Source organism: Tauraco erythrolophus, chromosome 11 (assembly GCF_009769465.1).
Source record: "Tauraco erythrolophus isolate bTauEry1 chromosome 11, bTauEry1.pri, whole genome shotgun sequence".
Taxonomy (NCBI): domain Eukaryota; kingdom Metazoa; phylum Chordata; class Aves; order Musophagiformes; family Musophagidae; genus Tauraco; species Tauraco erythrolophus.
Window position 1 is genome coordinate 22,084,279 of NC_141475.1, and position 15,975 is coordinate 22,100,253.

Here is a 15,975-nt window from a genome sequence, read left to right on the forward strand (position 1 = left end):
GGGATTGGCTTTATTTTTAAGCTCTGCTACTGTAGAGGTAGCCAGATGGTTTATGGCATGATAGTGGGTCACTGAAACATCTCTAGAAATGCTTATGTGTCATGTCTGCGTGAGACAGGTCATCTGCAAAGATGCAGATGTGGTCTCCATTTAAAGCATAGAGCAGCAGCCTGATTTACGTGGAAAGCGCAGCAAAGGTTGCAGTGTGTGAAAATGCAGCTCTCCCTTTTTTGTGCAGATAGCCTCAATTTCACTGCAAATAATGCATTCAAATCAGACAGCAAAGGTGTACAGTTCTCATGTGGTTACACTACGGGCATTTATTGCCCCTCACACCATGAGGTTTCCTACGTGGAGCAGTAGGTAGCTCTGGAAGGCTCTTCATCTCTTTCCCTGTCACCGTCTGGTTTGTTTTTATTTAGATCTGGCATGTTTTTAAATGCAACTTGGACATACTACTGCACTGAGGCTGTTGTTTCATTAACATACGTCCTCCAAAGGCAGCATCCAGCTCTGTGCCCTTCCCGGGGGGCTGAGACGCCCTGTACTGCACCATCCCTCCCTGGCTGCCCTGCCGGGGTCCGGGCGTTGGAGAACACACTGCTGCCACCGGGCTTGATGCTGTGCCCCTCGTCTAAGAATAGTCTTAACTGTCTTCAACGCTTGCCAGTTTCTGATAGCTCGGCAAGCAGAGGGAAGAAACGCAGCCAGTATGTAATGGCTTCTCCTGGCCAAGAAAAAAATCCCATTTATTGATCTCCTGTCTGAAAACCTCAGTAACTCCGTGTAATTGATGACCAGCTGTTAAGAAAAGCTGTTTGGAGGAAGAACATTTATAATTAAAGAACAGACACTTCAAATTCAACTCTCCCTCCATTTTCTCATTGCATTTCTCTGTGCTGTCTTGGGGAACAAACCCCTCCCCTGGGCATTTAAGCTTCTCGTTTCAAACCAATATATGCCTTTCCTGGAGAGCAACGTTGCGTTCTCCAATTTCCCTCCCTGTGCTATGGAGGGGAACTATTCATGGAGCTGTGTGAGACAAAGGGATTAAGGAAATATCGAGACTAACAGATGGGAAGCAGGGTGTGGATGGCGTGTAGGCAGGGCTGATGTTACAGCAAGTCTTATCTTGTTAGCAGAAATATGTTGCAATAAGCAGAGTTCTGGCAGAGAGGCTGGTTTTGAGCATGGAACAGGAGAAGTCCTTTCTATCTGATGAGGCACCTGCCTGTGTCTAAAAATGTCGTATTATTAGATGCCCCGGGTACCCCTGACCGTTTAGATCTCGGCACTCTTCTTCCAGATCTGCCCATCTCCTCTGGGCTTCGGAGGTGAAAATGTTTCTGGGTTTCTCTAGTGAAAGTATGACTGTCCCCGCTCGTTTGAGGGAAATCCAAATTATAGGTTGCTCAGCTTGACCATGCAGCACAGCTCTCCCAAACTAGTGGACATCCACAAGCTGAACTGTAGCCTCCCTCTCCTCCCCACTCACAGACACTCTGAGTAAGGACTACACTGGAAATAGATAATTTAGCAGGAGAATTATGTTATGCATTTAAATGTAAATTGCCGTGGAATTGACAATTGCTTTGTTTGAATTGTAACGATTCGAGTATGCGTGGTTTTCTTCTTAGAGTACATTTTAACTGGTATTTGTGTCCTTTTACATCCATCTCAAACACCAATGTGCACGTGTCCTCAAGCTTTCAGCTGTAAATCCTTGAGCTGTCATATTCCCATTAGGAAACCCATTTCTTTGATCCCTCCAGCAATTGTTAACTGGAACTTTTTCCCCCCTCCCCATCTTTGTTTTTTTGGAAGATCTCTTGTTCTAATTCAAGGAGAGCCACTAACGTGCAGGCGGTCTGATCCCGTTGTTTCTGCAGGACACCTGGAAAGGAGAATGAGCAGACGGTTATTTTTTTTCACATGGTAGGGAGGGAGAGGGGGGAAAACCAGATGTACACAGATCTGTGCACAGCAAAGACCTGGTTTCATCCATGGGTGCTCCTGCCCTGTGAGCAGGGTACGGAGCATCAGCCCTCAGCACGAACGAAAGAGAGTAGAAGGCTGGTCTGTCACCCAAGTCCATTCTCAGTCTTGTCCCAGAAAAAGACTTTTTTTTACCATCTAAAAAGCTAGTGAAGTGAGGGAAGCCAGGGGTTAATCACCTCTACCCTCCCCAGCAAGTTTGGACATCCACCAGTGGGAAAAAGCCTGGGTTTCATCTCTGTTTGCAAGGTGGGGAGCAGTAAATACCATCGTTTGCAGTCTTTCTGAGGTGCAGCCAACTTTCAGGAATGCTGTATCTCCGTCCAAACAAAACCTGCATGTTTCTCATTGCCCTGGCCTTGTTTCTTGAGACTATTTCACTGATTGATACAGGAGATAAACAAAAATTGAAATAACACATGCCTGGAAATATAAACAGAACACTCACACCAGAGGGAGAAGATTGCAAAATCAGCAGCTCGCAGGGCTCGAATGCAGCCATCCAGTCCCTGAAGCCAAGCCATTAGGAAAACAAATAAATAAACAAATAGAAATAAAACCAACTGCGATAAGCCCCTGACCTTAATTGTGTGGATATATGTCTGTGAAAGCCAGAATCAAGCTTTTCCCTCCCAGCCCCCACACTAATTCCTTTGGCCTCAGTGACACAAAATGCTCAGTCCCGTCTGGTCCCTCCGTCTCCTGCCTGCCCACGCCAGCAGATCAAATCTGTCATCATCCTTCTGCAGAGGAGACCCACGGGTTCAGCCCTCTAGTCCTGGGCTCTTCTCCCAGTTCTTACCTAACTTCCAGCAGCAGTTGCTCACCTCCTGACCTGGATAGAGCAGTTGGTGATGATCCTATATTGCTGCTGAGGAGTTTTCCCTCGCCAGCACATATAACCTTCATGGATGGGAGTGGTTGTTGAGGAGTTAGAGAGGCTGGACGTAGTTTGCTGAGCCACAAAGGTGTGACTATAATGGGTTTCGTGCAATTGTTTTGTAACAATCATATTCGAAAAATCACCCCTACTGATGCTTAATGTTTATATTGGGCTTTGTGTTAGATCAAAAGTCATTTGTTCAACCAAGGTAAAAAAGAGGGGGATGCATCCCCAGTGCATCCCTGGGTGTATCCCTGGCTGCACCCCCTGGATGTATCCCCAGTGCCCCCCTAGGTCCATTCCTGGGTGTATTCCCCGGTGCACAACTGGGTTCCTCTCCACAGCCATGCAAGAGCACAGGGTGCTGCTTCCCAGCGATTCACAAACTTCCTGAGACCTCAAAAGGTTGTGCTTCTCATTTCTGGGAGCATTTCCGAGGGAGGTACAGAAACAAGAGCTGCAGGAGCCTCTGAGCCGTGCTCCACGAGGGAGAGGGTGCAGGATCAGGCCCGTGCACTCTTTCTCTGCGGGACATTGAAACTCACCCTTGGGCCCTCGCTCACGGACCCAGCAGTTCATTTCCCGAGCGGCAGCTCCTGCCTCGGCCAGGTGGGAATTCTCCCCAGGGTGTGTTGTCACTGACTTAAAAGAGCTCAGATCTTCAAGTTCTCTTTTTCGAGCCTCAGACAAGAACATGACAGCTATCCCACAAATCAGCCATCTAAAGGAAAAAAAAAAGCCACATTTAATTACTCCTGAAGGGGAACTTATAAACGAGGAACACTTATTAGCGCAATATATTTCTTCTTCTGTAGCTTTGAACTGATCTCTAATAGTGCCAGCGAAGTCCCAGCATAACCTTGGAGTGTGTTTCATTATCATTCAGACGGAAACTGCTGTCTTATGACTGCGGTTTTAAAATTCAGTACATTTTATAATTTCTAAGTAGGCAATCAAGTGGACATAACACATGAAATGATATCCATTCCTGGCACCAGACCCTGCCCTTTGCTTGCCCATGCCGTTCAGTGGATATTAAGGCCTGGGTGCAGCTGAGGGCTGGATTTCAACCCCAAGGTGATCCCGCAGTCCTTTCCTCTCCTCTGACAATAGCAACGTAAGCATGCAGGCGTTTATGAATACAGTAATTTTAAAGTCACTGAAGCACTGGGGCAGGCTTGCTTTCTTCCTTCCCTTTCTTGACATGAAGGCGTCAGGGCACGGGCAGCAAGTGGCTCCCACTGAAGAAAATGTGACCTGTGAGCTGGTCCTCACGATGGCTGGGTCATCGAGAACTTCAAATGCTGCCATGTGCTGTTAGCATTGACCTGAGGGTACCAACATCTTCTGCTGGTTTCCTGCCCTCAGGCAGCTCTACAAATCCTCAAACCCATTCTGTTAGCTAATTAACAGATGGCAAAGGCAAAGCTAATCAGTCGTATCCTGGTGAAGCTGCTGGTAGCCCATTGGTTTGGCTCACTTATCCTCGAGCAGCGTGGCTCAGCCCCACCATTCCCAGACAGGCACCTGAGCATTGTGCTTCATCCCGGGCTTCATTTCAGACTCAGGACAGAGGAGGATGAGTGTTCAGCCCAGTAGCCACACAATCTATAGGAAGTTCAGTATTTTCTTGCCTAAGTTAAATAGTTGTTGACAAACATGGTACTTTCAAGAGAGAGCAGTACAAGGGAATAGGAACATCGGAGTGAGGTTGGAAGCCAACAAATATTGGGGAGGACTCATGTCTCCTTTTTGCTGCTGAAAGAATTAATGTATTTCCATTGCTAATTAACATATAGGCAGGGAAAATGACACCGATGGGAAAATTCTTCTTGGTTTTAGCTCTACTGGGTACTCAGAAAATAATGTAAGTAATTACATAAATAAGAAAGTAATGCTACAAAATACATGCCTCACACAAGTGTTTTGCTATATATACTTTGAATTAGATTTGTCACTGGGAACTGGAGGCACGTAGACATCTCCAAGAGTCTCTCATGGTTCCTCAATGCCCAGAGGTAACCTGGGCTTGTTTCCGTTGGCCACCAGCGGTGGTTGTCTAGGAGCAGTTGGCATCTGAGGTGCTGGGAGCACCCCATGCTAGTGAGTGTGGGCAGCTCACCACCAGGTCCCAAGCACTGGGAGCACCGTGGTACTGCAAGAACAATCTGCAACACCTGGGTCATCATGGCCAACTCGCTCCCAAATATGCTGTGAATCTCCAAATGTTGGAGCCACCCACTATAAATGAAGAGCAGTCAGCACAGAGATGCTGCCATGTTCTACTATTGCAGAAATGAGTGCACTGGTGATCTCCTATGAGGCATTTGGATACTGAGCTCATGAGCATCTGCAAAAATGCTGAGTTTTGCTTTAGAGACATGTTTTCCTCCTGTCTGTAGGATGTACCTGACACAAATGACTGCGTTTCTGGGTATCTTGTGATTTTTAACGTATTACTTCTTATAGCACATCTGGGAGACAAGACGTTTTCCCATGACCTGCAGAGGGAACTGAGTCACAGAGAGACAGCATCAGCTCTTTAGAGCTCCTAAGAGCTCTCTCTTGGGAGAAGATGCAATTTCTTATACACTCGGTGTTGGCACTCTCAAAAAAGTCCCATAACACTCTTAAAAAGTCCATGTGAGGTGCATCTGCACTAGTAGGCTTTTGTGCCTCTATTGAAAGGAGCGTAAGTAGGATGGAAACATGACTCGCTGGGTGGGACATCTCCACATCCCTGGCACTCTGCCCTGCCTCCCTCCCCTTCCATCCGCCAAACATTTCCATGAGCTGCCGTTGGTGCTGGGAGTGGATTAGGTTACTCAGACCCAAAAGAGAGCTTCTTTGTGGCAGAAAAATGCCTCCGTTTGTTAGTTTAACCTCAGAAGTTTTCCCCTGGCAGAGGCTCAAATATGTGCCATGGGAGCGATGGTTTCACTGCTGTCTCAGGGGCCTCGCAGGTTTTCCAGGTCTCTAAGCCCAGCCTTGTTGCTTTTGTCAGGTTTCCCCTCTGTATTTCCTGGCATCTCTGCCTGCTTTTTGAAGACCACCACCTTCTGAAAACCATGTGCAGCTCAGGCAGCCCAGCAAGTGCTACCCCAGGCACGCTAGCTGAAGGAGATGCCCTAAGCTGTAAGCAGTGACCAGCCTGGCCATCCTGGGCCACAAATGAGAATAAAAGAGAATAGAGATCAGGTGGCTTTACCAGGGATTGATGTCCTATTATTCGAGCTGCTATTTGCATGGTGATTTTTTTTCTAGCTTTCTTCTGCCTTCCTCGCAGCGTTGCTGCCTGCGATACAGCCCTGCCAAAAGCCTTTGGGGACGGCAGGCACTGCCATGTGCCGGGGCTGGCCAGAGCAAACAGGGTGGCAGACGTTCTGAGACGTTCCTCTTCCCTAACCAAAGGGGATTTAATGAAGCTCGAGAGTATCTGCCAAAGCCACATTTAGCTCAGGGAGCTGATTGCAACACTTGCATTACTCACCGTGGGTTTATAAATAAAACCAGCTCAGGCACAGTCTCTCCTGACACCGAACGAAGGGATGCAAGGGGAGGCCCCGATGTACTGTCCCGCTAAATTGTTTGAAGCTTTCATCTCTAGCAACCCTCCCTTAGCATACAGGTGATCTCCTTTGCCTTCCCTGGCTGCCCAGAGCAGGAGGATTTCCTTGCTTGGCTTCTGTCATCTCTAGACTGCACTGAAATTAAAGCTGGGTGTTTACTCCTGAAGTTTGCTCCTGCACTGAGTTGAGGAGACATGGCCAAGAAGCTGTGGATGCCCCATCCCTAGAAGTGTTCAAGGCCAGGTTGGACGAGGCTTTGAGCAACCTGGTGTAGTGGAAGGTGTCCCTGCCCATGGCAGGAGTTGGAACTAGATGATCTTTGAGGTCCCTTCCAACCCAAGCCATTCTATGATTCTATCATTCACTGTCCCACACCACATCTGTGTCTGGCCACAGCCATGTCTCCTGGGGCAGGAACCTTCGCCTGTCCTAGTGTGTACCGCAGAAGGCAACGCTCAGAAACTGCTTCCTTAAATACCTACGGAGCAGAAAGCAATGCTATTCAATGGGAGCTCCTCAGTAACGAGCTGCCGCTATGACATTGAAGCGTCTGGTGCAGCAGTGCTCCTATAGCAGTGAAGGTCTGGGCCTCCGAGGAGATGCTGCTGGTTAGGCCTGTGCCAAGCAGGAGCAGGGCCCGTGCTCTTAAAATCATGCAGCTGTTTTCCCCTGCAGAAATCATGATTTATCAGCAGCTGCTCGCAGGCTCGCCTCTGGAGTATCACAGGGTTTGGGCTTTTTCTCCTGAAATTTAAAGATGATTTTGGGTTCTGAGTTTCATCGATTGCAGCCATCAATTTCTAGCGAAGCTGCAGCTACCGTTGCAGTAAATCGAAGCCAACCGAAAACATGTTTCCTTTGTCAGTTACCTTTTACAGATGTCCCCACAGCAGTTGATGGAGCCCAAAGGATCACAAGCTGTTAGCTGCTCCGGGGCAGAGTGGTACATTGGGATTGTGTGCTTCCCAGCCGCCACAGCCAGAAGGACCACAGGCACTCCTGGCGCATCGTCCACCCCAAAGTGTCTTATTAGCCATTGTGGGATAAATGAGAATATTTGGGGAAAAAGGAGAGGAAATGTCATGCAACCAAGAAACCTTCTTGCGCAATACATGTACATCTTCTTAATGCCTAATGGAGAAAGACATCTAATGGTTTTCAGAGCTCAGTGGCTGGATAAAAAAAGCACAGAGGTGGTGGAGTAACAATATCTGTTAATGAAAAAGCAGGATATACGGCTCGGGCTGTCGGGCACTTGGCCCAGTGCTCGGCCAGAGCGAATCGGCTGAGCTGCGCTGGAATCGACACCAGCGATATTCAATTCTCTTCCTTGTCAAATGCCGTAAATTAGAAACAGAATAAAAAGCTTTTAAGGGATATGCTCGCTGACAGTTTAATATAAGTGGCTGTGGGATCATTTTCTACAGATAGGGTTATACCGGAAAAGAAATTACAACTTGCTTCACAGCAAGTATTTTACTGTTATTGCGGAGTTTCCTGATGCGCTTATTCATAAGGAGCGACTTTCCAGACAAGCATCACATGGAATTCAGTGGGACAGCGGGTCACTGTGGCTGTCCAGCTGTGTGATGGGTGCCCCAACCCCTGCACCCGTGCCAGGCTGAGATGGGGTGAACGCAGCTGAAGGGTCAGCAGGGCTTCTCTTCGCTCCGGTGGTGAAACCAGCCTCTGTGCTCAGGGACACAGCTCAGAAAGGCGGGTGACATTAGGCATTAGGTGACTCTGTTTGCATCCTCCGTGCCTCCTGTCCTGCTCTGCCAACACGGAGATGCAGCATTGCCCTCATCCAGACATGTCGTTGTGCATAAAGCCACTGCCCATCTTGCGTTTTGATGAAAAGAAAGTCCCCAGAAAATGCTGTTTGAATAAACAGAAGCTGCGTATGAAATTTAGCTTCTAAAGTTTAAACGGTCAGTTTTGGCATTCAGACATGAAAATTTCACTCTCTTTTGCAGTATTTTAAATTAGTTGGTTATAAAAATTTCCATTTTCAATTCCTTCAAAAGGTTAATCAGAAGATGGGATGAAATAGACATTAATAACTGACTATTAACTTTTAGAGCTTTTGTTTTGTTGTTTGTTTGTTGTTGTTGTTGTTGTTGTTGTTGTTGTTTTTTTTAAATAAAACAACATCATGACGACCTAAAATATTTTTTCTTCAATTTTTCAATTTTAACATTATGCAAAAATCACAGGGGTCAAAATTCTGAGTAATAATATTGCATCTCCTTGGCTGTTTATACTCCAGTCATCAGCACAAACCACTTATGATCTGTGAGGCCATGGTGAAGTAATTTGTGGTTGCTCTGTGGAACCTATTCCTTTCATTGTGCCTCCATTCAAAATGTGGGTAATAGACTTTAACCATTTTGCCTGTTTTCTTGCTGCTTTTTTCTCGTTGTAGTTAGCTTCATGGTGAAGTATGGAGAGCCCTCTGGACCAAAGTTTCAGGACTACTATGCTAGTGCCACATTTAATATTAATATCCCTGGATTTATAACAAAGGTGACACTACTCATAATGTTATTATTACTATCTAAGAAATTTCATTAGTAGTGTGGACTTGGCTCAGTGCTGATGAATGCCAGTGGAAACCCTTCCACTGAGTCCAGCAGGCTTTGTATCAAATCATATTTGTATCTGAAGATGTACATCAGCTAAATGTAATCTAGGATAGAAAAAGGTCAGCTTCTTTGGAAAGATTAAGAGAGTACATCCTTCCTTTTATGCCTTTGTGTGCATAATTTCTTAAAATCTCATCATAAGTAATCTTCTTTACTGCAGATTTGACTGTTTCTTTTCTGCCTGGAAAACAAAAAAAAAATAGCATTAGGGAAGAATATTAAAGGATATTTGTTTTAAGTGAGATACCAGGAATAAAAAGAGTTTGGGCTTGTTAATACTCTGGTTTATCTTCAGTAGGTAAGTGCTGTTAGTGCAAAATCAAAAAGATTTCAAACAAATGCACCAGAGGGAACTCCCTTTGCGAGGAAGAGTTGAACCAGCCACCTACCTCTGTGCCTCCAGTAACTACCCGTGTCAGTGAAATTTCTGCTGAGTTATGCTTTGACTGGTTTTGTGATGCTTTTGTAATGCTTTGACTGTTTGTCTTCTCTTTAAGAAGTACTAGCCCTTGTGATACATTCTTTTTTGATAAAAAGGAATAATTGTTCTGACTGGTTTGTTGGCATCATTGTAAATTGTGAAGCCCTTCCTTATACACCTACTGCGATCTGGAATTTATTTCCATTAGTTTAATGGAAATAGTGATGCAAGTATGGAGTTGCAAGGAGACGAGTATGGAAAAAGCTGAGCAAGTGTTGCTGCTGCCAGGGATGCCATTGGATTCGGATTGCGTGCTGGTGGCATTTGTGTTGCTGCCATGGTAGTCATCGCGTTGTTAGAGAACGTATGCCTCATGCCTGACTTGTACCCAGTTTGTATCTGCCTTACTGCAAGTTAACGCTGTGCCTTTTCATCCCACAGTTTCGGTTATGTCATCCTCTCCCCAAGTTTTTCTTTAGACTGAGCCCGTTTATTCCATCTTTCACTGCTCTTCCCCTAGAAGACACCTCCCACCCATTGTTTACACGCAGGCTCACGTGCGTCCCCACCCAGGATGCTGACTGCTGATGCAATTATTATTATTATTATTATTCTTGCTTTCAGCTACACCTTAACTCTCCTGAATGGGATAATCAATATTCTCTGCTCGCCTGGGAACGGTAATGGCCGACTGTGCTGCTCGGTAACATCAGATGAATAGTTAAACATCGGTGTGTTTTCATCTGGTGCAGTCCAAGGCTCCCAGCTGCTGGCAGCTCCCTGCTCCTTGCTCACATATACGTGAATTTTTGTGAATTTTTCACAAGCCTGTGCTATGCAATGACCATCCTTTGTTTCTTCCGTGTACCCTTAAACTAATGCTCTCTGTATTTGTTATGTATTAATCATTTTTATAGTAATCTCTGCATGATTCCTTCTGTAAATAAGAATCTCAAATCTCTCTCCCATCTCGTTTAGCCGAGTTAATTCTTTACATTGGGTGTCTCCACCAGAGTTGTAGCCTAAATGAACACAGATAAAAATCATAACTTGATTCTAGTAAACCAGGATTTTCTTGGCTCTGCTGCAAATCAGGCCTTTCAAATAATCTTTTTATCCAGTCCCTATAAATAGTATACAGTGGTGACAAAGGACAGCTGCTAGTTTCAGACTTAAAGCTGTCATGTTATTGACTGGCACTAAATATGTAATTCCTGCTGTGTTTGCATCACCTATAAATGAAAGTCTCCTGAAGGTGACGTCTCCAGGGAGGGTAAAGAGCTGCAAACCAGTGTGCAGAGTGTGCCTCTGAGATGCAAAGTTAGGAGGAGAAGCTGAGAACGTGATATGTCTTTTTCAGTTTGACCTCAGCCTCTAATAGTGTTTGGCAAGTCAGCCTGGCGGATAAATTGGTTCATGTTAGAAAATGGGGTTGATTTATTATGAAATTGATTGCAGCCCTGTCCTGTGCTGAAGGCTTTAGCAATAATGGCATCGAGTGCCTCAGCTCTCACCTCATGGGCTTCCCCCAGGCTCTTTGCTGCTTTTGGGCTTTTACCTGCAGCCAACAGCATCCAAACCCCACACCTCTTCTGGTCCCTCCTCACGGATGCAATACCCTTCCCAGGCAGGGGTGTTTCAGGGAATGCAGGTTGGGTTTTCTGGATGGGCTGAGCTCGCGGGAGTCTGTGACCATCGCCTGCTCCATCACTTTTGGGCAGGGTGGGCTGAGATGCCTTGGAGGCAGCTGGCATTTCCCAGAACATACAGACCTGCAGGAGGGGACCAATGCAGCCTTTGCAACAAACACCCTCAAATATCAAAGCATCGTATGTGTTTTATGTACGACTGTTTTCTGAAAATGGAAAGAGTTACTGGAAATAAGGAAAAATACTCACCAAGCATCTTTCTTTTCCTTTTCTTTGGTGTTATTGAAGAGTCTTTTAACCACAAAGAAAAGCCGTCACCAAATGTAACAAGGGAGTTTTGCTGCTTTTTGCAAACAAAGCTGTATTCGCCCGTGATGGCCACAATCTGCAGTGCAGTTGCCTCAAATCCCTCAACACGACAGGGAATAGCCTTTCCATCTGGGGCTGATTAAAACGCAAATGAACAAAGCAAACATAGTCGCCACTTAGACCCTGTAAACTATTTGGGGTCTATTTAATTTGGGAAATTCTAATCTATTACTTACAGTATGGATACAGATGTAATAAATGCAAAAAAGAGTTTACCCAGTGTCAGAATTCAGTCTCTTATGTTTATGCCTTTCACTTTGGATACTTATCCTGAGACCTACCCTAAAAGGGCAAAGGATTTTCCAGGTTAATTTGCTCTAGTGGTAGTTAAGAGTCTTTCAACAGTTGTGCTTAGAAATCACTGAACAACAGACACTGAAACATTTAGTGACTGGTTTAAGCAATGTTTTTCAATATTTTTGAAGGAAAAGAGCTTTCAATGATTGAAATGCACCTTTAGACATTTTCCAAATGAAAAATTTCAATATGAAAGAACCATGTGGCTTGAAAGGAAAGCTCATTGCAAGAGAGCCTGTAATTGGACAAAAGTGAAAATAAACTTTTCAAAATAGCTGAAAACAAATTGATTTGGAGGATGAAGGAAGGTTAAATTTTTATAAATATTTTCCAACTGCCTGCCAGTCAACCACATATTATCTGGCTTTTGCATAAAGCACTTTTCAGGACACTTGCTACACCACCCCCATGATGGCCCGTGCTTCTGACAGTGACACAAGATTGTCTGACTGTGCTTTTGCCATCAACTTCAGCAGCGTTTTGATGTATGAAGAAGCAATACAGTGTAACTGCCCTGCAGTAAGGAACAACTGCACGACAGAAACTTTTGTAGAGAACAGTTATTTCTACAGAAAGCACTACAGTATCACTTCAAACCAGCTTTGGAGCTAATGTCTTTCTCCTTCCTATCCTAGCAAATGGTAGGTCACATCTGGCAACAGCTGCCAAGAAGCCGAGAGATAGCACCGTGTGTCTTATTGAAGCAAAAATGTCCATGTGGCCAAGAGCCACCACCATCTGCTACACCTTCCCAAATCCTCTCAAGTCATGCCTGTCCTTCTAAGGTCTAGGTCTAGGACTCACTAAGGCTGCTGAGTCCTGGGTGTGTTCACCAAGACATGTTCCTCTCCAGTATGGACGTGCTTGAGATAAAGGCCCTACAGCACCCATACCCTGCTCATTTAACAAGCAGTCCTGAGAAGCATTCACCACAGATGGGCAAAGTGCAGTTTTCCCATCACACCACCTCCAGCGGCACCAAGCAGATAATATACAGATATGAGCGAGACAGCTGGGAGCCCCATATATTTTCCAGATTAATTTTTATAGAGTAGCACATTGGCCTGAGAAACAGTTCTGAATATTGTGAATAATTGTCTAACACGTCCTTTTTCAGGCTTGTGCTTTTATCATTAACACCTCCCATTAGCAAAAACTCAGAGTCTGAGATGTTCCTTTGATTTAAAAGGTTATAAATTTTGGATGCAATGTCAGAGAGTGAATTTTACAACGCAGCTGAGCTGTGGACTAATTAAAAGACTACCCCAGCACTCTTCTCACCCAATACATCTCAGATTTGTGACAGCCTTCAAGAAAAGTCATGAATTATGCCACGTGCACCATATGCAATCTATTGATCGTTCCATGTGTACATATGCTCTGTGTGTGTGTGTGTGTGCTACAGCCCGTGTTCATGATGGCTTCTTCACAACTGTGTGAACAGATTAAAGTTTCTCATACCAGAGAATTTACAGCAGTGCAATTAGTGATTGTAATAATTTTGTTTCCTTGCCACCATAGGGTTACTACTGCTGTTTGACTCCAGGCATCCTAGAAGTCAGAGCCGGACATTGCACCTCAGAGGAAGAGGATTCACCTACTCGTGTTGCTGCAGTGCACAGAGGTGAGATTTATCTATCATTGAGCTGTTGCTTAGGACCTAATCAAGGTCCCCTGACGCCTGCCTTGTGGACCTTGTTGATTCTGTATAATTTAAAGTGAAAATGGGGAAAATGCTCGTTTTTCACTTGAGATCATGCATTGAATGGTCCCATATCTTTTTGGCTTGGGAGTCAACATTTTGTGGTCAGAAACAATGTCGTCCTTGGTGCTTCACCTGGCACAGGAAATCAGAATGTCTCTAAGTTGAAATGTGCTTCCCAGGGCAGAGTGAAATGGCTTTCTGCTTGCCAGTATCTCTTTCTAAGAAATGTTTGCAAAGGACAAGCTTCTCTCAACCATTAGCAAAGCGAATATGAAAAGAGCAAAAAGGCAACAGAAGTTTGAGAAACAAGATCAGGAGAAAGAGGGAAATTACATCAACCAGCTTTAGCTAGTGGAAACCTAAATGTGAAAACTGAAGTTTCATGGACCAGTCTTTCACTTTTCTCAATAATTCTTGTTCTGGCTGTTGACATCAGCAGATTTGGCAGTAGATCAAAAGAGAAACAGAGGGACAGTTTCCCCCTACACATGCAGAATTAGAGATTCATACCAAGATAGATGAGCTGGATTTAGATGAGAGGGAATTTCTGTTTGAGAGTGTTCATCTGAAAAGTATTATACAGTATTAGGCTTGTGTGAGCTCCCAGTATAATAAAGGAGAATTGTATAAGCCTTGGCAGGAACATATCACTAGGACTCTGTTTTGATGAAAAAAACTGGAAACATACACTTAGCTTTCCTACTAGTTGTAATTATCTGGCTGTACTGATTGTGGTGTTAAGGTTATCCAATGGGTAGGGTGTGAGCAAGGATCAGGTTCAGTCCATGAATTAAAGCTGCCGAGCATCAGCTCTAATTTACACACGTACAGTTTGAAAATTGTCCTCCTGCAACTGCGGAGCTCCCTGGGATTGACATAGATAGGCAGCATATGGAGCCTGTGCAGCAGGAACGGAGGCACCCGGCACTTGGCATTGCTGCTCTGTATTATGCAAATATCTGGGTTATAAAAGAAGGAAACAAGGGCAGAATAAATTGAGGAGTCTGGTCTCTTCTATAGGCTCACATAAAACCCTTCGTGGCATTAACGAAATTCACAGACTTCTGGAAAGGAGAACAGGCTCCTCAGCTCTGATTTTAGTCCTACAAGTGTGCAATACCTTGAAAGCAAGAGAGGTTGATTACTGTGGTTTGCTCGTGAGGCTTTGCACAGCAGGGGCATCGATGCAGCCTGCACAGTAAAATGTACCGTTCCGTGTTCTCCAATACCACAACCAGAGCTAGAGTACAAGAACCAGCAGTTTCAGCGAACAGGACTCTCATGAACACACCGTTGTTCTTTCTGGAGGCAAGCCCATCCCTTCTGCTGCAGAGCCCTTGGGGGGGAGACAGGAAGAGCAGCAGATGATGATGCTCCTCATGGCTGTGTTGTGTATCCCATAGTCCACTGCTCTGCTGCGTGGACAAACGACCCATCCCCTTCAGGCAGCTCAGCCCTCATCCCCAGGCACTTGCAGGTAGAGCTGGGCTACCCCTCAGCTGAAGGTTTTTCCATTGGTTTTCCAGTGAGGGTCTGGTGTGCGATGCTTCTGGGAAGCCTCAGCCTTGAACAAGCAGGGTTGCTGCAGCTTGGTCACAACCAGCCCCAGCGTTTGCTCTCCTCTCCCAATGTTGGGGTCATTGATCTCCAGCTGATTGCCACCCTCTTTTTCCTCCCTCTGGCTAGATGAAAAAACAGGAGAGGAGAAAGAGGAAGGGGACCTGAAGCACAAAATATCTTACTAAGATTATGCCCTGTTTACCAGCTGCTATATCATCCCATCCAGGAGGTGGCTGTATGTCAATGGAGAATGATGTTCCAGCAGGGCACACGTTTCATACCTGCCTGCTCTGCAGGGGAGATGTGGAAATCAATTAGCTGTGACCTGCTGACAGGTCCTCAGAAAGGGCGTTCACTTCACTAGGAGCAGCGGCAGAGTGGACCTGAAGTCCCACCACACTCCACTGCTGTCGTTTGACTTTCACCATGACTACTGTGCAGTTGCCTGTCCATTCACAAGCATTTGTTGTGGGCTTATTTGGGTATATCTTGGCATTCGAGAGGTGTCAATCTGCTAAAACTTAAGTGGCAATAGCTAATCACAGTTAGTTTTATTCTCTGCAGAACCTAACATGAAAGCATATGGTTCAATAGCATAGCTTATTTTCTCAGGGCTAAGAGCATGGTCAGGGCTGAAAAAAAAAACAGTCCGGCAGAGGACACAGTCTCTGGTCCTTGCTGTGAGCTCTAGGAACCCTGTACTCAGAGATGCATCAAATGAAGAAAAAAACCCCCACCCTCACATTGTTATTCATTCCAAAAAATGGCAATGCAAGGTTTTCTTCTCACCTCCGATATCTTGAGAAAACACTGCTTTCAAAAGTGAATTATTTTTACTGGGTCCTTGAAATTCAGTGCCACTCATTTTGGATTTGGAATCTC